The following is an 18,140-nucleotide window of genomic DNA, read 5'->3' on the forward strand; positions in this document are numbered from 1 at the left end:
AAGCTAAGATAAGTGGCGTGGAATCTAAGGTAAATGGCGTGGAATCTAAGATAAAGGGCATGGAAGCTAAGATGGATGATTTGAAGATAGATTTGAAGACAGACATGGAAGAATTGAAGAAGTTGCTACAAGAAAGGGTCACTAATGGTGAAAAGGTAGTAAAGGAAACTCATGATGAGAACAAAAGAAATGTTAATCATGATTCCATAGACGCTAATGTTGGATCGAAGAATCACCATATTCCAAAAATCGATATGAGGAAGTTTGATGGCAAGGATCCTGCCACATGGATATTACAGATGGAGCAATTCTTCGATCTCAATAATGTGCAAAACGCACAAAAGGTACGTATGGCAACTGTATATTTGGAACCAAATCAGTTTGTATGGTATCAATGGCTTTGCTCTCGTAAACAATTTATCACTTGGGAAATTTTTACGGAAGAATTGATAGCACATTATGAAGATACAAAAAGCAACACTTTTTTTAGCCAATTGATAAGTCTCAAACAAAAGGGTTCAGTAATGGAGCACATTGAGGAGTTCCAAAAATTGAACATAAGGGTAAAATATATTCCAGAGGAGCATAGGATTGATGTGTTCATAGGGTCTTTAAAGGATAATATCCAACATGATGTTCGCCTTTGGGAACCTGATTCATTAGAGAAGGCATTCAGGTTAGCAAGAAAAATGGAAAGCAAAATTATGGCAACCAGGAAGCATACCACTCACAACTATAAAGACGGAAGTGTTGTTGCCCCTAGTCTTCCACAACCTATAAGGTTGACACCACAACAATTGGAAGAAAAAAGAGCAAAAGGGCTTTGTTACAGTTGTGATAGAAAATACACTAAAGGTCATAAGTGTGCTGAGAAGAAATTATTCTACATAGATTGTGAAGAGGAAGAAGAAAAGGAGCAAGAAAGGTCAAAAGAAGAAGATATACTCCAGGAACAAAGCCTAGATGAAGAACAAATAAATCCGACCATATCTTGTAATGCATTGGCTGGAATTACCACTCCTCAAACCATCAAGATAGAAGGACAAATCAAGAAGAAAAAGGTAATAGTGTTGATTGATTCAGGAAGCACCCACAATTTTATTCATTGTAGGGTAGCAAAAGAATTGAATTTCTTCCTATATCCAGCACCAGAGTGTCAAGTGATGATTGCAAATGGAGGAACAATAAATTGCTCTGGAAAGTGCCATAATATCAAGCTATCCATGGGAGAATATGTATTGACTAGCCCAATGCTTTCCATTCCAATGGGAGGTGTTGATGTTGTACTAGGAGTCCAATGGCTACAATCCTTGGGTACAATAGCTTTTAATTTTCAAGAACTTTTCATTAAATTTTCTACGGAAGGAAAGGAAGTTGAATTAAGGGGTATTGCAGGGAAACCAGGAAAGATAATCAGCTCTAATGGCATGACAAAGCTTCTAAAAAAAGAGCAAAGAGGTGTAATTGCACAATTATGTTCGCTAGATGTTTCCACATTGGAATCATCTATTTCTCCAGATCTCCAAAAAGTCCTGGACAATCATTCCAAGGTATTTGAGACTCCAAAAGGTCTCCCACCTATGCGTGATCATGATCATGCTATTCATCTGATTCCAGGAAGTGTTCCTCCAAACATCAGGCCGTACAGATATCCCTATGTCCAAAAAAGTGAAATTGAACGTATGGTTGCAGAAATGCTAGAGGCTGGTATAATTCAACCGAGTCAAAGTTCTTTCTCAGCTCCAGTAGTATTGGTGCACAAGAAGGATGGATCATGGCGCATGTGTCCGGATTATAGGGAGCTCAACAAGCTCACTATTAAAGATAAGTTCCCCATTCCTGTTATTGATGAATTACTGGATGAATTGCATGGATCAATTTACTTCACCAAGTTGGATCTTCGTTCGGGATATCATCAAATCAGAATGAAGATTGAAGACATTCCGAAAACGGCATTTAGAACTCATGAGGGTCATTATGAATTTTTGGTCATGCCTTTTGGCCTTACCAATGCACCTTCAACATTTCAAGGTTTGATGAATTCAATTTTCAAACCATTCCTTAGAAAATTTGTGTTAGTATTTTTTGATGATATACTAATCTACAACAAGTCTTGGAAGGATCATGTTGAACATGTTGACAGGGTGCTACAACTATTGGAGGAGAAACAATTATATGCAAAAAGATCCAAATGTTTCTTTGGAGTCCAGGAGGTGGAATATTTGGGTCATATTGTATCTCATGAAGGAGTTAAGGTAGACCCTAGCAAAATTAAAGCCATTAAGGAATGGAAAATCCCCACATCCATAAAGCATCTGCGAGGATTTCTTGGGTTGACAGGGTATTATCGCAAGTTTGTTAAGAATTATGGGAGAATAGCAGCACCTCTAACAACATTATTGAAGAAAGATTCATTTTCATGGACTCCGGAAGCAACAAAGGCCTTTGAACATCTTAAAGAGGCAATGTGCCAAGCACCGGTCTTAGCTACACCGGACTTCACAAAAACCTTTATTGTGGAATGTGATGCTTCAGGAAATGGAATTGGTGCTGTTCTAATGCAAGATGAAAGACCCATTGCTTTTGAAAGTCGTCCAATCAAGGGAAAGTTTTTAAGCAAAGCTATTTATGAGAAGGAAATGTTGGCAATACTCCATGCACTTAAGAAATGGCGACCCTACCTAATGGGAAGACACTTCAAGGTAAAAACGGATCATGATAGCCTTAAATACTTTTTAGAACAAAGATTATCCTCTGAAGAGCAACAAAAGTGGGTCACAAAGATGTTGGGTTATGACTTTGAAATCATCTACAAAAAAGGGAAGCAAAATGTGGTGGCAGATGCACTCTCAAGAAAGGATGAGGATGTGGAAGCATTGTTGTGTGCCATTTCTATTATCCAACCAGATTGGATAAACGAAGCAAGGGAGGAATGGAAGAATGACGAAGAAGTGTGGGCACTTATTCGAAAGCTACAACAAGATTCCAGTACTTCTGATACATTTAGCTGGAAAAATGATTCGTTATGGTACAAAGATCGCTTATACCTCTGTAAGAATTCCCAGCTAAAACAAAAGATTCTTATGGAATTGCACACTTCTCCCTTAGGAGGGCACTCAGGATTTTTAAAAACTTACCACAGGGTTAAGAAGGAATTTTTTTGGGATGGCCTTAAATCAGATATTCAAAAGTTTGTGGCAGAATGTTTGGTTTGCCAGCAAAATAAAGTTGAAACAATTAAGACACCAGGTCTATTACAACCTTTATCCATTCCAAGCCAACGTTGGGAGGAGGTTTCAATGGATTTATCACAGGTTTACCCAAGTCTGAGGGAAAGAGTGTCATCATGGTGGTAGTTGACAGACTTACCAAGTATGCACACTTTTGTGCATTATCACATCCATTTAAAGCCAGTACAGTTTCTACTGCATTTATGGAAACAGTTCAAAAGCTACATGGAAACCCAAAGATTATTGTAAGTGACAGAGATCCCATTTTCACTGGAAATTTTTGGACAGAATTATTTTCTTGTCTTGGTACTCAGTTAGCTCATAGCTCATCTTATCATCCTCAATCTGATGGGCAAACTGAGATAGTAAACAAATGTTTGGAAGGATATCTTCGTTGCTTTGTATCTGATAAACAGACACAATGGGTCAAATGGTTGCCTCTGGCTGAATGGTGGTATAACACTTCCTTCCATACAGCAACAAAAATGACCCCATTTATGGCACTTTATGGGTATCAACCACCATCCATCACATCATATTTAAGAGAAAATTCTAAGGTTCAGGCAGTGGAACATCACATCGAACATCAACAACAAGTCCTCCAACTCTTAAAGGATAACCTCGTGTTGGCACAAAATAGAATGAAACAACAGGCAGATCAACATCGCAGTGAAAGAAGTTTTGATGTAGGTGATTGGGTATTCCTACGGCTACAACCATATAAGCAAATGTCCCTAAAGCAAGCTAAGAAGGATAATAAATTATCACCAAAGTATTATGGTCCATACAAGGTGTTGCAAAAGATTGGTACTATGGCATACAAATTGGAGCTTCCTGCAGCTTCTCGATTGCACCCAGTTTTCCATGTTTCATGTTTAAAGAAGGTTATAGGTGACAAGCTCCCAATTCAAACAATATTGCCAGAACTTGATGAGGAAGGAAAAATTATATTGGAACTGGAAGCAGTCATAGAAACAAGAACTCGACAGCTACGAAATCGATCAATTTCAGAGTATCTTATCAAGTGGAAGAACTTATCCGCTGAAGATTCCACATGGGAGGATGAGAATTTTATGCAGAAGTATCTAGAACTACTCAAGCGTTGAGGACAACACTTTTTTGAAGGAGAGGGGCATGTTGGGTCCCTATAATACTAGTGATTACCCCATTACTATTGTAGTTATACCCCTTATTTATATTGTTGTGCCCCTATTACCCCCATATTGTTATTTCTGTGCCCCATAGAATCCCTCTATTGTTATTTTTGTGGCTTTATATTATTATTGTTAGGTCGGCTGGATTATATTGTGACTCCTTAGACTCCTATATATAGAAAGGAGGTTTTGTCATTTGTATCATCCAAGAATTGTTCATTTATGTAATGTAAAGGAGTTTGCCCCCTCGAAGAGGCTGAATTCTAAGGCGTTGATCTATCTTTTCTTGAGCTGGTTTCATAACAGAAAGGAACACATGAGTGTAATGACATCACAAGATATGATGTGGAATAGTCCACAAGTTAGAGTGATGAATTAATACAACAAAACGCATTCAATAAGATTCATACAAATGAAAAAGAAATAGTTCATAAGAATAAGCGTAAGTTAAATAACATAAATTGCAAATACAACAAGAATAATCTTATCATATTCACAACATATGCATGAAAGTGTGTCAGCTCTCATTTTATTATAAGTGAAAGTTCCATTCATACATACAACATTGGCGGACTACTAGCCCCAATAGTGGAACATTAAAGTCAAGAATGCCTGCTCCTCCAAATACGTATAATCACTCTATGCTATGGAGAAGCCAAGGCTCTTCACAATACTCCCAAGCTCCTTCTAAGTCTAAGCCTATCCAAAATATTGGCTCCCAAAAGCCCCTTACATGAGTTATGAGATTCTATTTATAACAGGAGGGGGTGACTCTTCAACTCCCCTTTGTGACCTTTGGACTACCCTCATAACTATTCAACTTCTTTACAAAATGACTCATTATATTACGTCATGGCTCTTCATATTCCAATATTGACACTTGGAATTTCACTTACAATATAATTACAAATAATATTACAATTTACACATGTTCCCGTATAAGACAAAATGTTGAGCAATGGCAACAAGAAATTCTAGTTTAAATTGTCCTTGAATTAAACTGAGAATTAAAATCAAATTCTATTCTCATAGCAACTTGTAAATAGTTAATTAAGTTTAATTAACTTAATTAGCTTAGGAATTTCGAGTTGGAAGTCTTTCTGTAGTCATGTATATGTTCTCCCTAAGTTTTAGGGGTCCAGTATGAGTTTAAATTGAGTTGGAAATTAGATCACTTAGTTTATTGAGTTAAGTTAAGTTAAATTAGTTCTAAATTGTTTTTGGAACTAATAGAGGACTAACAATTAGATGGTGCACTAATGCATCCACTAGTGCTACTCCAGTTAATTGAATATTCCCTCATGAGAAAATCATACATGTCAGTTCAGAGAAAGACCCAGTTGAGACCAGAGTGCAGGGACAGTGTATTATCAGTGGTATTATTTACTGGAGTGTAAATGATCATGCATGCATCAAAGATTGATCCTATTTTTGGATTTCACAGTTTTGGAAGCATGAATTTCCTTTAAATACGAGCTATTCATCCTAGGAATTACACAAGAGATTCGAGGCTTGGAGAGCTGCAGAATTGGCTAAGTGTTGGCCAAGATATTGCTTGCGAGCTCAGAAAGTTGATCATACTTGTGCGAAATTTTTCTAATGAGAAAAAGCTTTGTATCTTCACTCATATTTATGATATATGAAATATAGATAGTGGGGTTTTGAGCAGTGGATTTCCCCAGATACATCTTGTGTTATGTGCCATTGATTTATCCTCTTCTTGTTCATACTGTTTTCATCGATCTATTGGCTTCTGTTGGTTAAAAGTAGAAGTAGATTCTTGTCCCATGATTTAGTACATTTCATGAGCTTGTGAATATACAAAATTTTCTACATGGTATCAAAGTTGATAACAGCAAACTAGAGGAGATTTCAAAGTTTTGAGTTTTGGGTTATAGGTGAAATTCAATTTGCAATACATACTTCAGGATCGGCAGATGGCGTTCTATGGTCTGTGGCTCAAGTATGCCTTGGAAGGTAGATTGAATTTTATAGCCTGGAGGGACATAATGGAGGTTGTGCTAGAGGATAATGGCTTGAAGGAATTCGTTGATCAAGAAATTCCTAAGCCAACAACATCAGATGCACGAAATTTGGCTGAATGGAAGAAGTGTGTGGCGAAAGCGAGGTGGATAATCCTTCAGGGAGTTCAAGACCACATTGTCGCGAGTCTCCATGGCAAGGAAAATCCATATGCTATATGAAAAACATTGACGGACTTGTATCAGAACATCAGTGACCAAAGGAAATTGGAACTGAATGACAAACTTCAAAAAATCAAAATGGAGAAAGGCGAGACAATTCCAAAATACTTGACCAAGTTTACTAAGTGTCATGATGAACTTGGAAGTGTTGGAATCATGGTTTCCGAGGATGATATAATGAGTCTTTCTCTTCTAGGACTCCTAGAGAGTTGGCATAGTTATCAGGATTCTGTCATTGGTCGGGAGAAGCTGCCAGATTGGGAATGAATGTGGTCGGATTTGATGCAGGAGGAGATCAGGAGGAACACCAGGGATGGATCTACTGATGATGAATAGAACTGTGCCTTAGCGATTAAGGCAAATAAGATGAAAGGGAAAGATTCCCATTCAAAATTGGATTCTTATCATGGAGGTAAGAAGAAAGACATGATGAAAGTTGAGTTCTTTCATTGCCATGAGTTGGGCCATTTTGCTACAAATTGTCCACTCAAAAAGTCCAAGAAGAAGTCCTCAGGAGGAGAGGTGGGTGAGGCTTTTGCCTCTCAATTCGAAATGGACTTTTCCCTCATTGCATGTATGGTGTCATCAATTATGGGAAGTGTATGGTACTTAGACAGTGGAGATTCATTCCACATAACTGGTGACAAAGATTTATTCAGTGACCTGGAGGAGAAAGATCTCCATATTCATATCAAGTTGGGTGATGACAGGAAGTATAGTGTTACTAGATTTGGCATGATTACTTTTACAGAGGGAGCATAGGGCTCCATCACCTTGAAAAATGTTGCGTATGTGCCTTGGGTGAAGAAGAAATTGGTATCCATTTCCATGCTTGAGGATAGAGGCTATGATGTGCTATTCTCGAAAGGAAAGACATTCCTTCGACACATAGCCATGGTTCAAGTAAAGAAGATAGGGATTCAGGTGAAGAATATCTATAAGATGGAGGTAGAGGAGTGTGCTACTTTGAGCACAAAGCAGAAAGGGTGTAGATCTGAGATGTTGGTGAGTTGTGGCACAGGTGATTGGGCCACTTGCATCATGGGGCTTTGAATATATTGTAGCACATCTCTACCATCTTCCCAAAGGTACACTTGAGCAAGTTGATACATGCAATGGGTGTAATTTGAGAAAATACACCAAGTCTTCCTTTCACAACAGGGACAGTCAAGCAGAGGCTATTCTAGAGCGAGTCCATTCAGATGTGTGTGTACCATTCTCTACAACATCCATGGCCAAACATGGGTATTATGTTATATTTTTTATGACTATTCTCATAAATGCTTGATATTTTTCATGCAGAAAAAGGATCAAACTTTCACAATTTTTTGTGAGTTTAAAGCATTAGTGAAGAAAGAGTCGGGCACGAAGGTTAAATCTCTACAGAGTGATAACAGTGGTGAGTATGTCTCAAATGAGTTTAAGAACTTCTGTGTAGTAGAAGCAATTAAACAGAAATTGACGACACCTCATAAGCCTCAACAGAATGGGATGGACGAGTGGAAAAATAGAAGCATAGTAGGGGCAACGAGGGTGATGTTCCATGATCAGGGCCTACCACTACACTTGTGGGTTGAGGCATGCAACACAACGGTTTATGTTCAGATCCATAGCCCAAATCAGAAACTTGAGATGAAGACACCAGAGGAGGCTTATTCCAGTAAGAGGCCAGATGTTGGTCACTTCAGGATTTTTGGGTCATTAGTTTATTGCCATGCGACCAAAGATGCATAGAAAAATCTTGAGCCTACAATAGAGTTGGGAATATTTGTGGGGTACATTGATACACCTCACAACTATCGTGTGTACTTTTCGACTAGAAGGATGATAGTGGTTCGCAGGGATGTTAGATTCGATGAGGTGAAGGCCATGTGATTTTTCCCTTGAGAGGGATCTTGAGCTACATGCAGATGAGGAGATTTTAGCTCCTAAGGTTGAGGAGCCTTATATTGATGTGGAACAACCACATGCAGAGGATCCAGAAGTGGAGACATCCACTCAAGCAGAGTCTTCCAGAGAGGGAATAAATTGCATGTGAGAGGCTAACAGATGGTTCGATGATGCACGAGAGAATGTGGGATCACCCACTTCTCAGTGTAGGCAGAGGAGGTCACCTGAGAGGCACACTAGATACATGGCTCTTATGGGCGAATGTGTTGTGACAGAGCCATATTCCTTTAAGGAAGCAGTGCAACAATCGATTTGGGTTGATGCCATGGTGGAGTATGACTCCATACTTTGTAACAACGTTTGGGATGTGGTCCCAAGACTGGAAGACAAGTCAATGGTGAGCTCCCATTGGCTTTACAAGGTAAAGAAAGTTGTAGATGGTAGTGTGGAGAAGCATAAGGCTAGATTTGTGGCCCGTGGCTTTTCACAGGTAAAGGGGTTTGACTATGATGAGATCTTTTCTCATGTTGCAAGGTGCTCATCAATCAAATCTATATTGGCACTATCAGCACAGATGGGTTGGAAGATACATCAGATGGATGTGAAGACAACCTTCCTTAATGGCATGATTGGGGAAGAGGTGTACATAGAGCAGCCTCAAGGTTTTGAGACCTATGACTGTGAGTCGCATGTGTGTCGGCACAAGAGATCATTGTATGGTTGAAGCAAGCACCCCGTGCTTGGTACACTAGGTAGATAGCTACTTCACTGGGTTAGGCTTCACGAAGAGTGAAGTAGATGTGAACTTGTACCACAAAGTGGTGGAAGGTAAATTATTGATCATTGTACTTTATGTTGATGATCTCATACTGAAAGGAGATGATCAATTGATCAAATATTGCAAGGAGGACCTTGCAAGAGAGTTTGAGATGAAGGACATGGGGCTCATGCATTACTTTCTTGGCATGGAGGTATGGCGGGGAGATGGGGAGTTGTTTGTGTCTCAGGGAAATTATGCCAATGAGATACTCAAGAGATTCCACATGGAGATAAACAAACCCATGGAGACTCCTTTGGTAGGTAACTGGAGGAAGGAGGATGCTACTTCAGGGAAAGTAGTGGAAGCTATTGTTTATAGGCAGCATGTGGGTTCACTCGTGTACTTGGTGAAAACATGACCGTATATGTGCTATGCAGTTAACCAGCTTAGTCAAGTGATGGTTAGGCCTACCACACTGAACTGGAAGGTGGAAAAGCATGTGTTGCGATGCCTCAGGGGCACTTCTCAGTATGGATTATGGTATAGATGGACAGAGGGAGTGAAGCTTCAAGACTTCACCGATGTAGATTGGGCAGGGAGTCCATTTGACAGGAAGAGCACATCAGGAGGGATCTTCAGTATTGGTTTAGCGACAATTTCTTGGTATAGCAAGAAACAGAGATCAATTGCACTCATTTCGACAGAGGCAGAGTACATGGCTGCAAGTCAGGCAACATGTGAGGCCATTTGGATGAGGAAGATCCTGGTTGGTTTGTTTAGTTAGCAGATGGATCCAACTGTGATTTACTGCGATAATTAGAGTTGTATCAAACTATCTAAAAATCCATTTTTCAATGATCGGTCCAAGAATATTGATATTTGATATCATCATCTCAGAGATTGTGTATTGAGGAAGATTATGTTGTTAGAGCACATTCCCACGGAGGAGAAAGAAGATGAAATTTTGACGAAGGCATTGTCACGATGTAAATTTGAGTTTCACAAAGACAGGATCGAGGTAACTGATAATCCATTTCTTGTTGAGAGGGAGTGTTGAGAAATGGCAACAAGAAATTCCAGTTTTGTAGAAAATCTGGTGGTAAGTTAACCCAATAATGCAATATAAATCAAAGCAGAATACTATAACCTACTTCGACTATCAATTTGCGGAAGCTTAAAGATTGAGCTGAACAATATAACCAAAAGAAGAAGAATCAATGGCACAATACACATGAAAATACTTTGGGGAAAGCCTCAGCTAAAAACCCCACACTATTGTATTATCATACATGGTGGAAATACATAGTAATTATACAAAGCCTTAGCTCTCACAGCTAGCCATCTCTCAGTACAATCCTCACAGATGCTCACAGGCAATCTTGGCTTCTCTCTAGCCTTCCTCTCTGCCCTCCAAGCTCCTATTTCCTTGCATTGTTCCTTATGTATGGTTTGCCTATTACCAAGTGGAAAACCAACCTTAAAAACTGCGCAATCCTCAAGGATGAATCCTTCATTGCATGCATGAGTTTTCTCCATGAGAAAACACATGCAACTAATCGTACACTATCCTTAAAAATTAATCTCAACTAGGTCTTTCTCATAATAGACGTGCATGAGTTTCTAATGAGGGAATCTTCAGTTAACTGGAGTTGCACTAGTTGAGTGCATTAATGCATCAATTGACTGTTAACTCACTATTAGTTCCTCAAACAGTTTGGAACTATTTTAACTGGATTTAACTCAGTAAACTGAGTTAACTAATTACAATTCAAATATAACTCAATCTTATCTCCTTAATTTAAGGGATAACTCTTGCATGACTTCAGAAAGACTTCTAACTTGAATTTCTCCAAGTAATTAATTTAAAATAAATAAATTAATTATTTCCAAGTAGCTGTTAAGACTAAATTCAATTTTAATTCACAATTTAATTCAAGGACAAATTAAATTGGAATATACTTGTTGCCATATTTTAACAAGTTTAATTTGTCCTTGAATTAAACTGAGAATTAAAATCGAATTATATTCTCATAGCAACTTGTAAATTATTAATTAAGTTTAATTAACTTAATTATCTTAGGAATTTCGAGTTGGAAGTCTTCCTGTAGTCATGTTTATGTTATCCCTAAGTTTTAGGAGTCTAGTGTGAGTTTAAATTGAGTTCGAAATTAGATCACTTAGTTTACTAAGTTAAGTTTAGTTAAATTATTTCTAAATTGTTTTTGGAACTAATAGAGGACTAATAGTCAGTTGGTGCACTAATGCATACACTAGTGCTACTCCAGTTAACTGAAGAATTGCTCATGAGAAACTCATACATGTCAGTTCAAAGAAAAAACCCAGTTGAGGCTAGAGTGCAGGGACAATGTACTATCAGTGGTATTATTTACTGGAGTGTAAATATCATGAATGCATTAGAGATTGATCCTATGTTTGGATTGCGTCGTTTTGGAAGTATGAATTCACTTTAAATATGGGCTATTAATCCTAGGAATTACGTAAGAGATTAGGGGCTTGGAGAGATGAAAAATTGGCTAAGTTTTGGCCAAGAGCTTGCTTGTGAGATGAGAGAGTTGAGAATACTTGTGCGGAATTGTTCTAGTGAGAACAAGCTTTGTATCTTCACTCATATTTCTAATATATGCAATATAGATAATGGGGTTTGAGTAGTGGCTTTCCCCAGGTACATCTTTTGTTATGTGCCATTGATTTATCTTCTTCTTATTCATATTGTTTTCATCGATCTATTGGCTTCCACTGGTTGAAAGTAGAAGTAGATTCTTGTCCTGTGCTTTTCTACATTACATGAGCTTGTGAATCTATATGATTTTTTGCACAAAATAGGTTAGAGACAAGTTAACAGCCTAACAAGACAAACACTATGACATTTGCGTTTAGGGAAACTCTAGGTCATCAACTTCCACATGATTCTTCTTGGTCACATATTGGTGCCAAGCTCGATATTGTGTGATGACATCCCCAAATTGCATAATGGTTTCTGGCAGGAAGAAGACTCTAAACTCTATTAGCATCTAGGTACAATGACTTGGAGCTAGTTTTAACATCCTTCTTGAGCAAGAGAAACATTTTTCTAATCTAGACAGGACCACCAACATAATTCTGCATGTTCTATCTACTCATCTCCAAATCCTCCTTGGTGGAAATTTGTCTCAACTACTCAAAGTATCCTTCAATCTCCTGCCTAACCTGGTGTATGTGTTTGGCTTCGATGAGTGAATCGACTGATGGTATCTTGTGCGTTTTCACTGTGAAATCCAAACTATTGTATAATCGTACATTTGAGACCTAAATACTTCCAATGAACGAGGTGATTTTCTTGTCGTTCTGAATCAATATTAGAACTCTTACTTTCTCCACCTCTTCTTGTGGCTTCATTTTCTTAACTAAGTCAAGTGGTGGCCCTTTGTATCACATTGTCCACTCTTACACATAGGTAATGGTAGCTTGTATGTCATTTTTGACAAAGTCTCTCATCTGCTATTGTAAACCATGAAAGTGAACAATTTCCTTATGTATGGTTATGAGCTCCTCATTGTTATCGGGAAATCTAGTGTCTATGCAGAGCTGCTAGTCCCACTAAGGCTGGTAGCTACCTTAGAAACAAACAAACTAAAACCACTTTCGTTTTCCTTTATGAGAAGTAGATAAGAGGGGAACAAAGGAGACCAACCTCTGTCTTGCGCTTGGTTCCTTGCTTGATTCCTCTCCCTTCCGATAGATCTTTCCCACTCGCTTCCTCGTTTACCCAGCTTCAATGAGCACCTGTAGAATCAAAGCAGCATAACACTATCCAAGAACATAGATCTATTATCATAAACAATATAGGACCAGATATATATTGACCACACAAATGCATATATCATCAATCATACAAGAATGTGGAGGAAAACTTGAATAGCTTTATTAATAATCAAGAATAGAAAAGAGGATTACAACCAATTGTTCTGACCCAGCATCATCCTCTCAGCAAGAAAGCCCTTCTTCACCTCACGAAAAGCTTAAATCACCCAACACTATGATGTTACACCAAGAAACTAGTAGCACTTCCTTACAAGATACAAAATTCCAGCCTCTGGATCTCTGGGATGAGGTATCCATATATAGATGTTTGCAAGGGGGGTGAGTCATCTTTTAAGATTTGATTAGTGTCCTCTCTCTGATAGTTCTTGATTCCACTTGGAGATTGATGATCTCTTACTCATCCCTGGGCAAATGCAGAGAGGCAAGTGTCATAAGAGAAGTTTCTGGAAGATTCCATGATCCTCCACCTCACAGATTGACCCTGCCATTTGTCCGCTCTCGCCCATCGCACCCCATGGAAGGGCTTTTCAGTATGCATCACACCTCCCGTGTGCATTTAGGTGGGATGCAACACACTTTGACCATGGAGTAGGTGAGATGGTCCAGTTTTGACCAGTTCTGAGTAGTTTTTCATGGAGAACTTCTGGGAGATGCTGTAATCAGTTGACCTTGTTATTTTAGGGGTTGGAACAACACTTTTAGGGATTTAGGAGCCCTTGGTTTATGGACATTTATGATTGGGGTTGCAGTGCCCAAAAATGTCTATAACAGTTGCCCCCTAAAGCATGAGGTCATTAATCTTTTGATGTCGGGTGAAATGCTTTATCATGAGGATCCGAAGTTTTTTCAAGCTGGAAGGAGACTTGTAATAAGATACAATACAATACATTATCTTCATAATATTTTCATGATCTAGCTGAGGCAGGCATTCCCATGCTCAGCTTTATAAATTCATTTTCATGTACATAAGACAGACAATCATCTGAGTGCAGACTGATGATTCTGGTAGAGCCATCATCCCTTGGATTGGATGATTATATGTGCAGTAATGATGTACATTTGATGTCTTTATTTTCCTAAATATATATCACAGCCCGGATGGATGAAACTAGATCTGGGGTCTTCAATCTCGTTCGATCTTCACTCAAAGTACAAGTCGATCCATGTGAGAGATGTTCTGAAGTCGAACATGGAAAGACATCGCCTGATTACCAGCCAATGATGTAATATGTTAACAGGCACGAGAGGAATCACCGATAATGATGATGACCCTCAAGGTACTACAGTACAATTCACGTGGTGTGAATAAGGGACTCGGCGTCAAACACCATGCAAAATCTTTCGGTTGAAGGCCATTGATGTAAACCTGTCGCCGGAAGTGAGAAACTTGCCATTGAGGCATGCAAGCTTCAAAGTACTGAAAGGGTTGTTCCTAGATCGACTTCCTGGATAATGAGCTGATGTCGACAAGAAGCGATCCGTCATAGGAGGGCCTTAGTGAATCCCACATCAATGACACGAAACGGAGCAAATGATTTTAATGGAGGTGAAAACGATCCGATGACATAAGGTTCAGGGTGGCGGTCATGAAAGGATGGAGTGTAAATGTATTGCAGTGGATGAGACACAAGTGAATTCTCTGAGCGACTTCTCTTGAACATATCGGCGACACTGACATGATGGGTTGGTAGTGTTAACCCCGAATATGGATGGTGTGATGGACCCATGCTGATATGACCAGTGAATGGAACAACCCAACCTGACTCGGATGCGGAGTGAAAGTGTCATGTTCAAGAGCGACTTTCTACCAATAAAGTTTCTTCAAGTTTTCTTCCCAATTTTTCCCCAGTCATTGCTGACCAGTACCTCTTTATTTTTGTCAAGCTTGAGGAGGATAACATATGCTTGTTCTATAATTTTCCCTTCAGGCAAACCCATCGCTATGTTTTAACGAGCCTGGCGATAGTGAAACTCGTTCTTGTCTGTATGGACAAGTTTGTCGCTATTCGGTTTTAACGAGTTTAACGACAAAGATAACTCGGTCCTTTTCAATTTTAGAGAGTCTAAAAAGGGACGTAAAGAAAACTCCAACAATCCTTTTTCATCATGTAATCCCTTAAGTCCGAAAAAGTATAAAATAATATAGAAGGGATGAATTTCCGGTAATTTTTAACGATCCGAATAAAACAAGCGCTCGATTTTTTTGTGTAATAATCCCTCAGGTCCAAAAAGATTAAAATCTAAAGGAGGGATAGCACTTCCGGCCACTTTAACGAGCTGGAGAGGCCAATTGATCGGCAATCTTTTTATATTTTACGAGTCAGTTGAAAAGAGCTTAAAGGAGACTCATTTTTTGAGGAACGAGTGATAAATTTGGGTAGCAGCTAATTCCAGGTAAGGTCTGGAATTTTCCAATCATGGCAATGTCACAAGGATGGCTAACAGGATCACTCTTCGCAAAGGTTCCTTAAAAAGGGTAACAATCAAATGGAGGTGAATGATCGGCCAACACAGAGTGGAGGTGATGATGAGAAATGACCAAGGCTTAAAAGGCTGGTGGTAATGCATTCACGATGGTTATTTACCGGAAATTGGTTCATTTTTTAATGAGCTTAAACTCTGGGGGAACATTTGCTCATTGCTTATGTTTATTTTTTAACGAGCTTGAATTCCGCGTTAAAACTGCTCGATATAATGGTCATTGATTATCTTGATTTTACCATTGACAACTTTTGTTCCTTCAAAGGTTGTACTGCCTCTTCAATTGCTTCATCAAACTAGTTAGAAACGAATAATATATGCTTGAAAAATGAGTCAAAACACTAATATTTTACTTGAATTACGTGAAAAGTAATTTAAAAGTGGTTTTTTACCTCTCATTTTACCATTTCATTTGAACTTTGGTTTGTTGGAGCTTTGGAGGTGCTTTCCCCCTTGATTTTCACTAGCTGATTCCGGGAGATTCTGTGGACAATTCTCGGTGCCGTCTGGACCAGGTAGGAGCTAAACCTGAGCTCTTCAGTTTCATCCTTTCCTTTTTGAATTCTGAGCATGTTTTCTGGTTTTTCTGAGCCTCTGGGGTTTGAAAAACTCGCCCTGGCTCCATCGCACCTCTTCTATATCGAAAGGTGCGATGCATGCTGGCTTGGCCATTGGCCAGTCAGCATGCATCCCACCTAGAACACTGCTGGGGGTGCAATGGGCGCAAAGAGGGAAATTTATGCACAGTTTTTCATGGAAATTTTTGCTTGTTTTTCACCAAATCAGGATCCTGACTCTTCTCTTGTTTGTTTCAGAGATTCATTGGAGCAAAATGCCTGTTACATGGTGAGAATGTGAGCATGAAGAAGAGGACATGCTTGCTTTACATGATCCGGTTACGGTAAATGCACTGCGGAACTGTGGCCTGTTCAAGTTTTTCCGCATCTCTAGCATGAGGCAACAAATCAACTTGTTGCAATATTTTCTCGATGCATGGGATCCTACCACCCAGGTGTTCCATATTAGGGGCAAGTCCATCCCCTTGACTGTCATGGACATCTATTTTTTGACCGGCTTATCAAGGCGGGGTGCCCCTATCTCATTATCAGGTTCAGCCCGTGGGGGTGAATCCGTGAGAGATTACATTCGCAGGTATTGCAAAAAGGGATCTCAGCCGAGTAAGGTCGACAAGATCAATATTTGAGATGTCACTGATAGGTCCTTGAGGACCATTCTGTTCACTTTTGCTAGACTGGCTGGTAGTGCGGCTCTTCATGTGGCCAACAGGTCTTATATGCAGTACGCCTTGGAATGCCTTGAACCAAAGGTGTTCAACTGGTGTGATGCAGTACTCTCTGTGATGAAAGAACAACTGACCAAGGTGAAAAACGGAAGATTGAAGAACTTTGGATATGGTTCTATATTGATAGCTTTCGCCTTGGAAAATATCCCGCTGATGCAGCCGCAGTATGTTTCACTTGGTTTACCTCCACCGACTGAGCCACGGATGCAGAGATGGGTCGACCTTATGGCCAGACATGTTGGTCAGTCCCAGGTTTCCTTTTCTGATACTTTCTTTGAGTGGTTCAACCGTCAGGAGATGGTTTTTTCTGAGTATCCATATGCTGGTATGGATTTCCGAGGTGACCCGGATTTGGTACTGCCGGCTGGCGAGCAATGGGGTGTCATCGGTAAATTCTTTGACCATATCTCTGTTTATCATTTCTCTTTATAATGTTATTATTCTTTCTTCTATCAGGACTAATTAAAACTCATGTGCTCATGCAGATGTTGGACCAGTTCAGCCAGTAGTACGCCTGAGAGTGCCCGCTGCCGCTCCAGCAGGAGAGGCAGTGGGAAGGGCTATCCTTCGTGACCTTGATGTGGCCGAGACTCTTTCAGCATTGCAGGATTAGGTCGAAGACCTCACTCTTGGTATTCCAGATGTGAGGACTGACGAGCTGCCTCTGAGGTTGCAGCGACATACTACCGGCGTGCCGAGTCGATGGACTAGGCTTTTACACATGATTGCACAGGCGGTGACTTGTTATCACCAGCATCATTAGACTAGGGTGCCCCCTAATGTTTTGAGTTTTGGGTCATTTGACCAATTTTGTCTTGGTTACAGAACATTAAATGTAAACCATAAACATTTATATATATATATATATATATATATATATATATATATATATATATATATATATATAATTTTGATTTTCAGAGTTTTATTTTGGTTAAGCTACATGATCCTGATGCAAATATTGATGAAATGCTTCTTTTTATAAATGTTGCAAATATCTATCTAACACATAATTTGTCAATGAGTCTGTTAATGTGTTTAAGTTTCTGGAAATATGCTAATATTGAATAAAATCAAATTTCCTTTCCAAAATCTTGACCCATGCGATAGATAGCTGGATTTCGGACGGAGTAGATACCAGTGATTTGTAGGATGACGAGCTGTGAGTCTAGCCTGACGACAAGTCGGCTTATGCTATGTGTGATGGCATTAGAGAGAAGGTATATCAACGCGCTATATTCAATGATGTTATTTGTTGACTGACCAATACATACCCCTCTGAAACTTACTAACTCG

The sequence above is a fragment of the Pinus tabuliformis genome, chromosome 9, assembly GCF_031772625.1.
Source record: "Pinus tabuliformis cultivar Carrire ecotype Pingquan chromosome 9, CPIR1, whole genome shotgun sequence".
Taxonomy (NCBI): domain Eukaryota; kingdom Viridiplantae; phylum Streptophyta; class Pinopsida; order Pinales; family Pinaceae; genus Pinus; species Pinus tabuliformis.